A 13,511-nucleotide genomic window follows, 5' to 3' on the forward strand; every position below is an offset into this window, starting at 1 on the left:
ACTTTATAAAGTTTTTGATCGCTGCTGTCCCAAATATACATTTGAATCCAAAAATAAATATCCTCCTTGGTATAATAGAAGCATTGTTAGAGATTTGCAGGCTAAAAACAGAATCTGGCGCAAATACAAGCGTGAGTGTAATTTGCAGGCCCTTGAAGATTCCTGCGTTCTTTTGTCGAATCAACCATATTCTCGTAATCGTTGATGAAGTCGAGCAAATATTCTATGTGAAAGATGCTGCCGTTGAGGATACATTTCAGCATATCTTCTAGAAACTTCTGGCCCATTCCCCTGCGACAGACCGTAAACGTAATGCATATCAGCCATTTCCTCATTTGTGTATGCCATTTTAATAACAAGTGAATTATTTAAGTAACAAATTAGGAACAAAACAACAACACACAATTAGTATTAATTTAATTTCGAAAATTCACAAACTGACAGCGTCATACCAATTTAATTGTCACTATCGCTAATATAGGTCGCTATTAGCTAGATAGATTAGTTTCGTATTTTCGCATTTATGGCGATGTATCTCTGTAGTTGTTCGTAAAATAATTTTTTGCTGCGGACTGGTTTATTTTGGGCCAAAAATCCAAGAGATATTTTTTGTTCAGAATGTAACAAGCTATCGGAAATACACTTTTAAATGGTGGACAAATAATAAGACAAAAAGTTACATTGGAAATAAATTTTAGGGGTTGCGTTTCCACCCCTTACAACCATGGGGTAAACCAAATAAATTTCTGGCTAAGTGTCTTTTTGGTAGTACAAAACGTCAGGTTAATTTCAATATTGTAACTTTTTTAGTGCTTGTGAAAAAAATTGTTATACAAATTTTATGTACCCCCTTCAAGGGGCTGTATCTTAACAAGGGATGCTCCAATGAAGTTCCTTTATATGAAAGATCATATCTTTTTTTCGATGAGGAATCACCTCCTTAAATGTTTTACACTTATTTAGTTACACCCTGTATACTACGAGTGGTCACCGAGGGAAAGGAGGGGTCAAAAAATATAAAAAAAAATAGGTCACGTAGTATAGGTATGTTCTCTAATAAGCAAAACGAGTACCTACTGAGTTATACTGAGTTATACTATTTTGGAAGGTTGTTTCGAATAAACTACCAAGTTTTTGATCAATTCCTAGGTAATGGTGGAGATCTTTCATTCCAAACATGGGACTGGCTGAATGGGAAACAATAGGAAAAGTTGAATTTCACTAGTTCGGACTTCCATTGTCTACTATATAAAATGATTTGAAATCCCTGAAACAACTATACCGAAAACCCACTCATACGGGACAGTATCTGAACCACAAATCCAACCACCATCAATCCACTAAAAGAGGAATCATCAAGACTCTATTAGACCGTGCTTTTGGGCTTTGTAATACGAAGGAAGGTCTCGAGAAGGAACTAGACATCATCGAAAATGATCTCCAACGGAATGGCTACTCCAAAGCGATGGTAGAAAAGACTTTGGCTGGAAGACAGCAGGAGCCTCGCAAGGAAGAGAAGCCGTCACAACCAGTGCTTGCACTTCCCTACATCAGAGGATTATCGGAGAGGATAAGAAGAATTGGTTCCAAGTACAACATCAGAACCTGCTTCAGATCCGGTAACACTATACGTAGCAGCCTCACGAAAACCAGGCCACCAAACGCGGACAGCGATTCCAAGAATTGCATTTACCGGATACCCTGTGTGTGCGGAAAATCCTATATTGGTGAAACTGAGAGGCCATTGAATGTTCGCATTGCCGAGGACAAGAAATACACACAGCGAGGGGAAACCATCAAATCAGGAATAGCAGACCATGTTTGGACCCATCAACACAACATCGAGTGGTCCCAAGCTGAGATCTTGCACAGAGAGGAACATTGGTTTAGGAGAAAATTCAAGGAAGCCGCATACATGTTGTCCAACAACGTATTCAGCCAAGCCAGCGTAGAAATACGCAACATATGGAAACCCATCATCAAGCGAAAAATGGCCAACTCCCGCCAAAACGGTCATCTCCCACGGAACCAGTGAAGCGGAAAATGGAAAGCGGGGATAAGTGAAAGTCCTCGAACGACCTATAAATAGTCATCTCTCGGAGGAATCAGTCCAGTCATCACCCGAAGACGATTGTAGATACTAACAATCGAAACGTAGTGAACTAACGTGACTTGAAATCTCTCCACTTTTTATTTTTATTTTTTATTTTTTCAATTGTTCTCTATTTTTACTTGTATTTCATCTCACTATTATTTCATTTCAGGTTTATTTTGGTTAATATAATTGTTATTTTCAGCTATTCATTTTCAATTCTTCTTTTTTAGTTGTTTCAGGGAGTTCAAATCATTTTATATAGTAGACAATGGAAGTCCGAACTAGTGAAATTCATCATGAAACATTGTCAATCACCTTCAAACAAATAGAAAAAGTTATTTCAGTTTTTCAATTTCATTGATATCCTATATTCTCGTGTTTATTTCATCAACACGCTTTTGTGATTTCTATAACTGTTTGCTTCGAAACTTGCTTCTAAAACTAGCAAATGACCCAATAAATAACCCGAGCATAAACACCCACCCGACCGTCGTGAATCTCAAAGAAATTCCTTCGAATCCGTTCGGTGAAACTGGAGCCCAGCGCTAATTGAATTTCATGGAGCGCCAGACACATTCGTGTCCTCGGAGCCCTCGCTAATTTATACATGAGATAAAATTCCATTCGGGATAAGCCACAGGACAATAAAAAGCCATTAAATGTAAGTAAGGCTAATCCTCGAGTATACCTTTGCTATCGCAATCGATGAATCACCGCCCCTACGACGAATCGAGCCGAACCAAATAACGCAAATCGGCTTATCGTCAAGAAATACGCGGTTATCTCATTCCCAATGTATCGAAACCCATATTCAGCCGGTGATTTTCAATTTCACGGGAAAATTGAGTTTCTGCTTATGAAAAACTAAATGCGGAATCCGCCCGGAGGTATACCAGAGAGTTTTATTCGCTCAAGTCCATTCCCGCTGCTTTGATAACGTGTCACTGATAATATTAAACTTATTAACGAAGCCAATGATTTTCACTCTAATCGAAGATTCCTCGTTTCTTCTTCAGACTCTTCAGGTTCTTCTACCTTCTTCTTTTCTTCCTTAGCAGGCTCAGCAGCAGCTGCTGCCACAGCTGGAGCTGATGATGACTCCTCCTGCCGAGGGTGCACTTCTTACTCCAGACCCAATGTTGGTGATCAGTTCTCTGACGTTGATTCCTCCAGCGCTTTCGCAAAAAGACGAGGTCAGTATGGTTCTACGTCAACATTGGCTGCTTTGAAGATGGTCTGGATTTTCTCACCAGTTACAGCAATATCATCATCAACCAGAATTAGGGCTAAGTAGACGCAAGCAAGTTCGGCGTTGGAAGTCATTTTTCTGACCGATACAACTGCAATTGCGGCAGTCATCTTTAGTGGCGTCATTGAAGTACTTCTCTTGACGTATCAAGTGGAACTGTCACTTAATAATAATAATAATAATAATGATCTTTATTTCAAGATGCATCTCTATAGGAGTTTGCATCCCAAATCGTCCGTTCCAAGGTTGTACTTCCCCCGACAACAGGGAGGTCGTGGACTTTTGAGTTTGGAGTGTCTTCATGACAGAATGGTACTGGATACAGCCTGTAAAGTCGTCAGGAGTTCGGATCCCCTTCTCTGCATGGTCCGTGACAATGAGAGAGCAGGAGCATTTCTCCTTAGGGCAGCTGCTCGAGCAGCTGATGAACTCGGCATAGTTTTCGACTCTGAACGAAGTGACTACAACTCTGTCACCGAGTTGGAACTCGTTCAGCAAAAAGCTCAGATAAAAGCCGCAGAGATCACCTTACTTCTGCGGAGACACAGGGATAAGCCAATGCATGGGGTCTTCTTCAATAATATTGAAAACCTTGGCTTATCAAAGCGCCTGACGTTCGCTTTTCTCAGGTCGAGTGGGCTGAAGTCGGAAACTGAGGGGTTCATCATGGCTTGCCAGGATGGTGTCTTCAACACCTTAGTCTACCGAAGTCGCGTGATGGATATAGAGGTTCCTGACACAAGGTGCAGGGCCTGCCGCGAGGCGCCCGAGACCCTAATGCACTTGCTATCAGCATGTCCAGCATATGCGGTCTCGGCCTATATCCATCGACATAACGCGGCCCTAAGAGTGCTATATTACCATCTACGGCACTCTTACGGTATTGACGAGACACCGGTGTTGCCCTACGCTCCGGGGGATATTGAATCCGTTGTGGGGAACGAGAAGTGCCGAATTTATTGGAACTATTCGTTCCCCACCCTCAGGCTCATACAAGCTTATAAGCCTGATGTAGTCCTTCTCGACCACCAGGCCAAAACGATATTTGTCGTGGAGTTTTCAGCTCCTGGCGAGACGAATATCGTCAGAAAAGAGGAGGAAAAACGGATAAAATATCGAGATTTTCTCTTCGAACTCCGCAGACTCTATCCAGATCACTCTGTCAAGATGGTCGTTCTGATTGTTGGAGTCCTTGGTGGAATGATGTCTTCTCTACTCTCGAATCTCAAAATCATACCGGCTTGCCGCACTAAGGCAGAAATCTTAGCCGCACAGATGCAGAAGGCTGTCATTCTTGGCTCACTGCGTTTGCTCAGGGCACACGATTCTCGGACCCAATGATCACTTACCCCACGGCGTGGGGAGTGGTCATTGGTTGATTATGCTGGCGCGCCCTCCCGAATGTATCGGGGCTTCGGGGGATAGGGCCTGACCAGCGCACACTACGGTGGAAAAAAAAAATCTTTATTTCAAAAATATGCCGACTATTACAGCTTGTACACAGGCAACATAGAATGAAATAATGTCAACAACAAAAAAAAAGAAAAAGACTACATATACTCATAAACATATACATTCCTATAATTCGGTTTGGTCTAAAAAGTCACTAACACTATATGGTTCTAAATCTATTGAATATTTTTTTATTTCTTTCTTAGATTTCTTTATGCTCCTCAAATCTTTGATTCGATTAGGCAATTTATTGTATAGCTTCATTGACATGTAATGAGGAGTTTTTTCTGTTATGGTTAACCTATGTATAGGGAGCACGAAATAATTTCTTCTTGTTCCATAGGAATGTTGAATAATGTTGTTAAAGAACAGATGCCTGCTTTTTAATACAAACATCAAGCATTCATAAATATAAAGAGCATATATCGTCATTATCCCGTTATTCTTGAAGACATTTCTACACGATTGATTATACTTCAAATTACTCATCATTCTGATTGCTCTTTTTTGAATTATAAATATTTTATTCATATTACTATTGCTTCCCCAAAATATGATTCCATATCTAGCTACAGACTCAAAATTGGAAAAATATAAAATTTTTACCGATTCTTTGTTGAGATATTTGTGAACCACCCTTAGTCCATATAAAATTTTGCTCAATTTGTTAGCTGTATAATCAATCTGTTTGTTCCATTTCAAGAATTCATCAATATGAAGTCCTAGAAATTTGGTGTCTTCTGAATATTTTATAGTTATGTTTTTAATATTCAAAGTTTGAGGTCGTTCCATCTGTAATTGATTAATTTCACTAGTTCGGACTTCCATTGTCTACTATATAAAATAATTTGAAATCCCTGAAACAACTAAAAAAGAAGAATTAAAAAAAAATAGTTGAAAATAACAATTATATTAAGCAACAATAAACCTGAAATGAAATGATAGTGAAATAACCTACAAGTAAAAATATAATAATTGAATAAATAAAAATTAAAGGAATGAAAAAAAGTAAATAATAAAAAAAATAAAAAAGTGTAGAGATTCTAAGTCACGTTAGTTCACGACGTTTCGATTGTTGGTATCTACAATCGTCTTCGGGTGATGACTGGACTGATTCCTCCGAGAGATGACTATTTTATAGGCCGTTGAAATACTTTCACTTTCTCTACTTTCCATTTTCCGCTTCACTGATTCCGTGAGAGATGACCGTTTTGGCGGGAGTTGGTCTTTTTTCGTTTGATGATGGGTTTCCATATGTTTCTTATATCTACGCTGGCCTGGCTGAATACGTTGTTGGACAACATGTATGTTTCTCCTGAACCAATGTTCCTCTCTGTGCAAGATCTCAGCTTGGGACCACTCGATGTTGTGTTGATGGGTCCAAACATGGTCTGCTATTCCTGATTTGCTGGTTTCTCCTCGCTGTGTGTGCTTCTTGTGCTCGGCAATGCGAACATTCAATGGCCTCTTAGTTTCACCAATATAGGATTTTCCGCACTCACAGGGTATCCGGTAAATGCAATTCTTGGAATCGCAGTCCGCGTTTGGGGGCCTGGTTTTCGTGAGGCTGCTACGGATAGTGTTACCGGATCTGAAACAGGTTCTAATGTTGTACTTGGAACCAATTCTTCTTATCCTCTCCGATAATCCTCTGATGTAGGGAAGTGCAAGCACTGGTTGTGACGGCTTCTCTTCCTTGCGAGGCTCCTGCTGTCTTCCAGCCAAAGTCTTTTCTACCATCGCTTTGGAGTAGCCATTCCGCTGAAGATCATTTTTGATGATGTCTAGTTCCTTCTCCTTCTCCTTCCTTCCTTCTCCTTTAATTTTTATTTATTCAATTATTATATTTTTACTTGTAGGTTATTTCACTATCATTTCATTTCAGGTTTATTGTTGCTTAATATAATTGTTATTTTCAACTATTTTTTTTAATTATTCTTTTTTACTTGTTTCAGGGATTTCAAATCATTTTATATAGTAGACAATGGAAGTCCGAACTAGTGAAATTCATCACGAAACATTGTCAATCACCTTCAAACAAATGTAATTGATTAGTTCTAAAGAGTATAAGATTAGTTTTAGATTCATTCAAAATTAATCTACTCCCAGTGAACCATTGTTTTGTATCATTTCCATACTTGTTTTTACTACTTCAGGGTATGTTTCACGGCCTATTAATAAATTAGTATCATCAGCAACGACTGTAATTGAATTGTGTGTGTTTGAATGATAACATAAATCGTTTATGTAGATGATAAATAACAAGAGGCCCGCAATGCTTCCTTGGGGTATTCCTACTTCCACTGCCGCATTCTGAGATTTGTATGTTCGACCATGTTTGTTACTAGTTACTATTTGTTGGCGACCTGTTAGGTAAGATTCAATCCATTTCAGTGAGTTTCCTCTTATACCATATAGGTAGTTCTAGTTTTTTTATAAGTATTTTGTGATCCAAGCAGTCAAATGCCTTTGACAGATCTAAGAATATACCAAGTGCTAAGTATTTTCATTCCATTAAGTTTGCTATATTTTGTTATACTTCAGAAAGATTCAACTTATTTCGACATTCACTAACGACAAATTATTTTCAGTGAAATAAAACCTTTCATGAAGAAGTTGATGAAGTCGCTATGGGCAGTGCACTTAGCGCAGTAGTGGCAAATTTCTACATGGAAAAATCTGAAGAAAGAGCCATTCAAACCTCAGAAAAACAACCGAAACACTCATTGATGTAGATATAGTCCGTTCATAATTTGTTGATAGCTCACTGCAATTAGAGAACTGAAATACAGAGAGGACAGCTAATATGATATAATAACAAAAACCAAACTAAAACTGGCAGTTTAGGATGTTTTCGACTAACCCACCTTGTATCTGAAGAAATACAATACAGCTATAAAACTTTTAATCCGATTATGTAGGTATTTTTAGTGGAAATGAGTGACCAGTGTCGTAGAGTATATGATTAAAACATTAGTTACTTTAAATAAATAAATATATTAATATTCTTAAACTGTAGGTACTGTAAACTGTATTTTTATTTTAAAAAAATTTCTTTATTTTATTCAAAAATAATAAGTTACTTGCAATTTGTAAAAGATACATTTATTTAATTAATACCGATTTTTAAATGATATAAACTACGATTACTTACAAAACTATTCAAATTCAAAATAAACAGGATCATCTTCGGAATCCGAGTCGTCTTGCAGGTTAATAATTAGCGGTTGTGTCTCTACAGTCGCATCAATTATATTGTCAAGATCCCACATTTTTTGTTCTTCTTCTATTGCATGTCTTACTGCATCTCGCCAATTTTGTTCTGTAATATGTTGTAAAGACTCATATAACAATTCACGTACAGCTTGTATTTTATATAACGTATTTTTTCTAGCCACATAGCTTTTCATTTGTGCCCAAATGAGTTCAATTGGATTTAATTCGCAGTGGTAGGGTGGAAGTCTAAGGACTGTGATGTTTCGTCTTTCCGCCATTTTGTCAACTACGTATTTCTTGAACTTAGATTTGTGTTGCCGGGCAATTTTTAAAAGTTCTGCTTTAACCATTCCATCTTCGTAAGGCAGGGACTTATTCCGCAGCCAGTCAATGATATCCTGTTTCTTCCACGCAGTCGTTGGAAGTCTTTCAACTAGTCGTGAATGATAAGGTGCATTATCTAATACTATAATTGAGTTTGGTGGTATATGTTCAATCATCTGCTCAAAATACTCTTCGAAAACATCAGCTGTCATCTCCTCGTGATAGTCTTTTGTGCTTTTGGATTTAAATTCCAACAAACCGTGCTTAGCAAATCCTTTTTCACTGCCAATGTGAGAAACTATTAATCTACTGCCTTTACCAGAGGGTGGGGAAATACCAGTAGACCAACCTTCCATAAAGGCTTGCCTGGAGCTTGATATATTTTTATCTGTCCAAATTTTTGCGTTTACCCACGTTTCGTCCTGATAGTAAATTGGCCTTCCTTCAGCCCGAAATTTTCGTATAGATCTTAGATACTTTCTTCTCCTACATATTATCTCTTCCCGGTCAATCAAAAGTGATTTTTGGTCTGAATTCTCCCACCGGAAATTTAATTCTTTTAAAACTTGCCACAATTTGGTTCGTCCGACATGAGGCAAATCCGGGTCGTCTCTAACTTCTTCTAAAATTTTGTTTAAGTTGGGTATTTCTTTTTTGTAAAAAAATTCGTGAATTTTCCTTCGAATACCATTTTTGGCAAATTCATCAATTTCAATAGGTTTTCTCCCCCTCTTTAAGTATTCGTTTGTATTTGGGTTAGCTATACCTTTTTTTTTTCTTTCTGATAGGAACCTATATATTGTTGACTCCCCTACGCCCGTCATGTTGGCACAACTCTTGATTATGTTCTGAACAGTGTTTGTGGGATTCTGAGAAACCAGAGCATCGTGAACATTCAAAACAATAGTCTTCTCTCTTTGTGAATAGTCAGACTTACTGACTGTACGCAACAGTACCGGTGTAAAACTTGATGATGTTGATGATGATGACGAAGCCATCGCAAGCAATCAAACAAAACAAGCAGGAACGAAAGGTACATATATGTTTGTAGGAATATGAAAAAAAGTTACTCACGCACTGCACAAAATTCGCAAAATAAATATTATAGACGTTAATTACTGCCGTAGACGCCGAAACACCAACGAGCCGTAAATTAAATGCGATTAAAAAATGTACTAAACCAAAAATTATTTTCGTTCGTAACAACTTCACCCTTTCAAGGCAAGTTTCGAATATAAACTGAAGCTTTATATTTAATGAATAAACACCTCAGGAACCTCCGCCTATGATTTTACGAGTTTTACGACCGTTTTATGACTTGGGCCCTCATTTTGTGCTATCGACAAATTATGAACGGACTATAGATAGATAGACAGTTCATTTGACTATATCATATACATATGCATATTCATAGCAAGTCGTTTGGTCTCAAAATATATCAAGTAAACTATTTAGTAATACACTAATACACTATCAAAAGTAATCACAATACATAAACATACGAAAATATAAGAAACAGTTAAACAAACAGTACATAAACTGTAAGTATGTTCTCAGAGGCTGAAGGTCACACCTTGAATATCTTCCAAGTACTCATTGATTGAGTAAAAACTGTTTTTCAGCAAATACGATTTGCGATTTGGACTTCAACAGAAAGGAAGAGAGAACATATCTTCCAAAGATCTGGCACACAGCATTGAAAGGCGAAGCCATGTCACTCAAATCGCGCGGGTAGTACGCGCGAACCCGCCATTACAGAAAGTGGGCGGAAAATCAGCATTATGAAAAACATGTCAGAAGTGAGATGTCCAGTTTCAGTTGAGACGTCAAAAAGAATACTTCGATCACACCACTGAAGATGACTGTTGCAGTTGAAACGTTTGGTGATTGTAACCAAAGAAGAGCCATCATCAAGATGAATACATCAACGATTTCGTGAAACAGGAGCATTGAAGCGAAATTAAGGACCGGGAAGGCCAATGACAGTAAGAACAGTAGGAGTAGAAGAGAATGTGCTGGGTATGATAGAAGAAGATCCAGGTGTGGTTTATGCACGATGGTGCACCTGCGCATTTTAGCATATTGGCTCGAGAGTTCTCAACAGTAACATACGGAGATCGCTGGATCAATTGAGATAGACCTCACTTTTGGCCTGCTCGATCACCGGACTTAAACTCCTTGGATTATTTCCTATGAGGCCACCTAAACTCATTAGTTTATACTACTGCGGTGGATGATGTGGAAGATTTGAAAATTGATAATTGCTGGGGGTAACACAATCAGAAACGATCCCGGTGTTTTCGAAAGAGTTCGGGAGTCGATGAGGAAAAGATTTGAATTTTGCATCCGAGCGGCGGGCAGTCATTTTCAACAGTTCTGGTAGATTAAGAAACATTACATGTAAGTTTTGGATATACATTGTTATTGTCGGGAATTCTTTTTCACTGCATGTCTTCGAAAGAAAGCGCCCTATCAAAAATTATCACAGGACAAAATATCATTAGAGTAGTCCAAGAAATAGTCCTTTGAATTTTTGCCGCATGTTCAATAAACACCCTGTATATTGTATGATTCCACACATATAGATCCAGGAAGTTCTGCATTACCTTGTATATTTTTCATTGTTTTTATGATTCGGTATTCTACATATAGTTATTTCTGTGTTAGTTGGTAACAAAACTATTGCCACTAATGATTGCTGCTCGACAATTTTCGCGTGTACTCTACGTAGTTGATTTTGAAAAATTGCAGAAAAAGGAATATTTGAAGACGTAACTTCATTTAAATCATATGCAATACCAATATTCTGATATTTTTTTCTGTTCTGGAATCCGTTGGATCACAGTATCGAAACAAAATATGGCGATACAAAAGTCTACGTGCCAACCATAAATCCAGCCAATCTTCAAAAGCTGACTAAGCGAAGAGGAATCATCTGGAAACGATTGAAACGCTTTTTCATCATAGCAGAGAAAAATCTTGTATGTTGCTGATGATAAAAAACATTTGAATTGAAATGTGGAGGTTTAAATAACCGTTATTTGTGGATTGACCAAGATATGGGATTTTCTTATCATATCAACACAAGTTTACAAAAAGTTTGGCGTAATCTTGAAATAGACAGTTGTCGAATAAAAGAATTTAACGCTTATTATGTGACTCTTCAGTGTTATCCAGGATAAATTACTGCGATGTTTTTACGCTCCTTGTATAGACTCCATTGACTTTAAATGAATTCAAAAGCTCCAAAATAGTTGCTAGAAGCTAATCCATGGGATCAGAAAATACGATAGGATTTCATACACATTAAAAACTAACAACTGACTTGACGTTTTTTTGAAGGTGATTGACAATGTTTCATGATGAATTTCACTAGTTCGGACTTCCATTGTCTACTATATAAAATGATTTGAAATCCCTGAAACAACTAAAAAAGAAGAATTAAAAATGAATAGCTGACAATAAGAATTATATTAACCAAAATAAACCTGAAATGAAATAATAGTGAAATAAAATACAAGTAAAAATAGAAAATAGAAAAAACACCAAGTCTATTTTTCGGACAAGGAAAGATCATCGCTAACACCGCACCACAGTAAGTCCCCTGACTTGTATGGACTACCCAAAATCCACAAGAAGGACGTTCCGCTTAGACCGATCATCAGCTCCAGAGATTCGGCTACTCAAAACTTGTCTAGATTTTTACTTCCCTTAATAAAACCATTACAAGGAAAAACATCGTCTTTCGTGAAGAATTCAAGGCATTTTGTCGAACTACTAGGGTCAATTGAGGTCACACAGGAAGATCAACTAATTAGTTTCGACGTGGAAAGCCTTTACACCAACGTTCCGGTCGAAGAAGCACTCCAAATCATACAGAGAAAGTTATCTGAAGACGGGAACCTGAAAGCGAGAACGAATCTACCTATAGAAGTAATCATGGAATTACTAGGATGCTGTGTACCAAACTGTTATTTCCAACTGAAGCACGAATTCTTTACACACGATGAGCCAATGGGATCGCCACTTTCACCAGTCATAGCCAACATATATATGGAGTGGTTTGAAACTCTGGCCATTGAAGAAACCCACAAGAAACCGCGAGTCTGGTTGAGATATGTTGACGACACCTTCATAATATGGAACCATGAGAATACTGAACTAGACGCCTTCTTGAAACACATCAACAGCGTGAGACCTTCCATCACTTTCACAATGGAGAAGGAAATCCACAACGAATTGCCATTCTTAGACGTTTTGGTGAAGAGGACCGACACTAAGTGTCCCACTCATACGGGACAGTATCTGAACCACAAATCCAACCACCATCAATCGACTAAAAGAAGAATCATCAAGACTCTATTAGACCGTGCTTTTGGGCTTTGTAATACGAAGGAAGGTCTCGAGAAGGAACTAAACATCATCAAGAATTATCTTCAACGGAACGGCTACTCCAAAGCGATGGTAGAAAAGACTTTGGCTAGAAGACAGCAGGAGCCGCGCAAGGAAGAGAAGCCGTCACAACCAGTGCTTGCACTTTCCTACATCAGAGGATTATCGGAGAGGATAAGAAGAATTGGTTCCAAGTACAAAATCAGAACCTGAATTTCACTAGTTCGGACTTCCATTGTCTTCTTCACCTTCAAACAAATCAGAACCTGCTTCAGATCCGGTAACACTATCCGTAGCAGCCTCACGAAAACCAGGCCACCAAACGCGGACTGCGATTTCAAGAATTGCATTTACCGGATACCCTGTGAGTGCGGAAACTCCTATATTGGTGAAACTAAGAGGCCATTGAATGTTCGCATTGCCGAGCACAAGAAACACACACAGCGAGGGGAAACCAGCAAATCAGGAATAGCAGGTCATGTTTGGACCCATCAACACAACATCGAGTTGTCCCAAGCTGAGATCTTGCACAGAGAGGAACATTGGTTTAGGAGAAAATTCAAGGAAGCCGCATACATGTTGTCCAACAACGTATTCAGCCAAGCCAGCGTAGAAATAAGCAACATATGGAAACACATCATCAAGCGAAAAATGGCCAACTCCCGCCAAAACGGTCATCTCCCACGGAACCAGTGAAGCGGAAAATGGAAAGCGGGGATAAGTGAAAGTACTCGAACGACCTATAAATAGTCATCTCTCGGAGGAATCAGTCCAGTCATCACC

General features: G+C 38.4%; 1 protein-coding gene and 1 pseudogene across 1 annotated transcript in view; both read right to left on the bottom strand.

Moving 5' to 3' along the window:
- Positions 1-13,511, bottom strand: part of LOC111504005 (uncharacterized) — a 206,684-nt gene that overhangs the window by 107,376 nt on the left and 85,797 nt on the right. The window lies entirely within an intron of this gene.
- LOC111504006 (large ribosomal subunit protein P1-like) lies at positions 3,077-3,418 on the bottom strand (annotated as a pseudogene).

The sequence above is a fragment of the Leptinotarsa decemlineata genome, unplaced genomic scaffold (genome assembly GCF_025532065.1).
Source record: "Leptinotarsa decemlineata unplaced genomic scaffold, Ldec_3_MD MMD2_tig00026336_RagTag_RagTag, whole genome shotgun sequence".
NCBI lineage: Eukaryota > Metazoa > Arthropoda > Insecta > Coleoptera > Chrysomelidae > Leptinotarsa > Leptinotarsa decemlineata.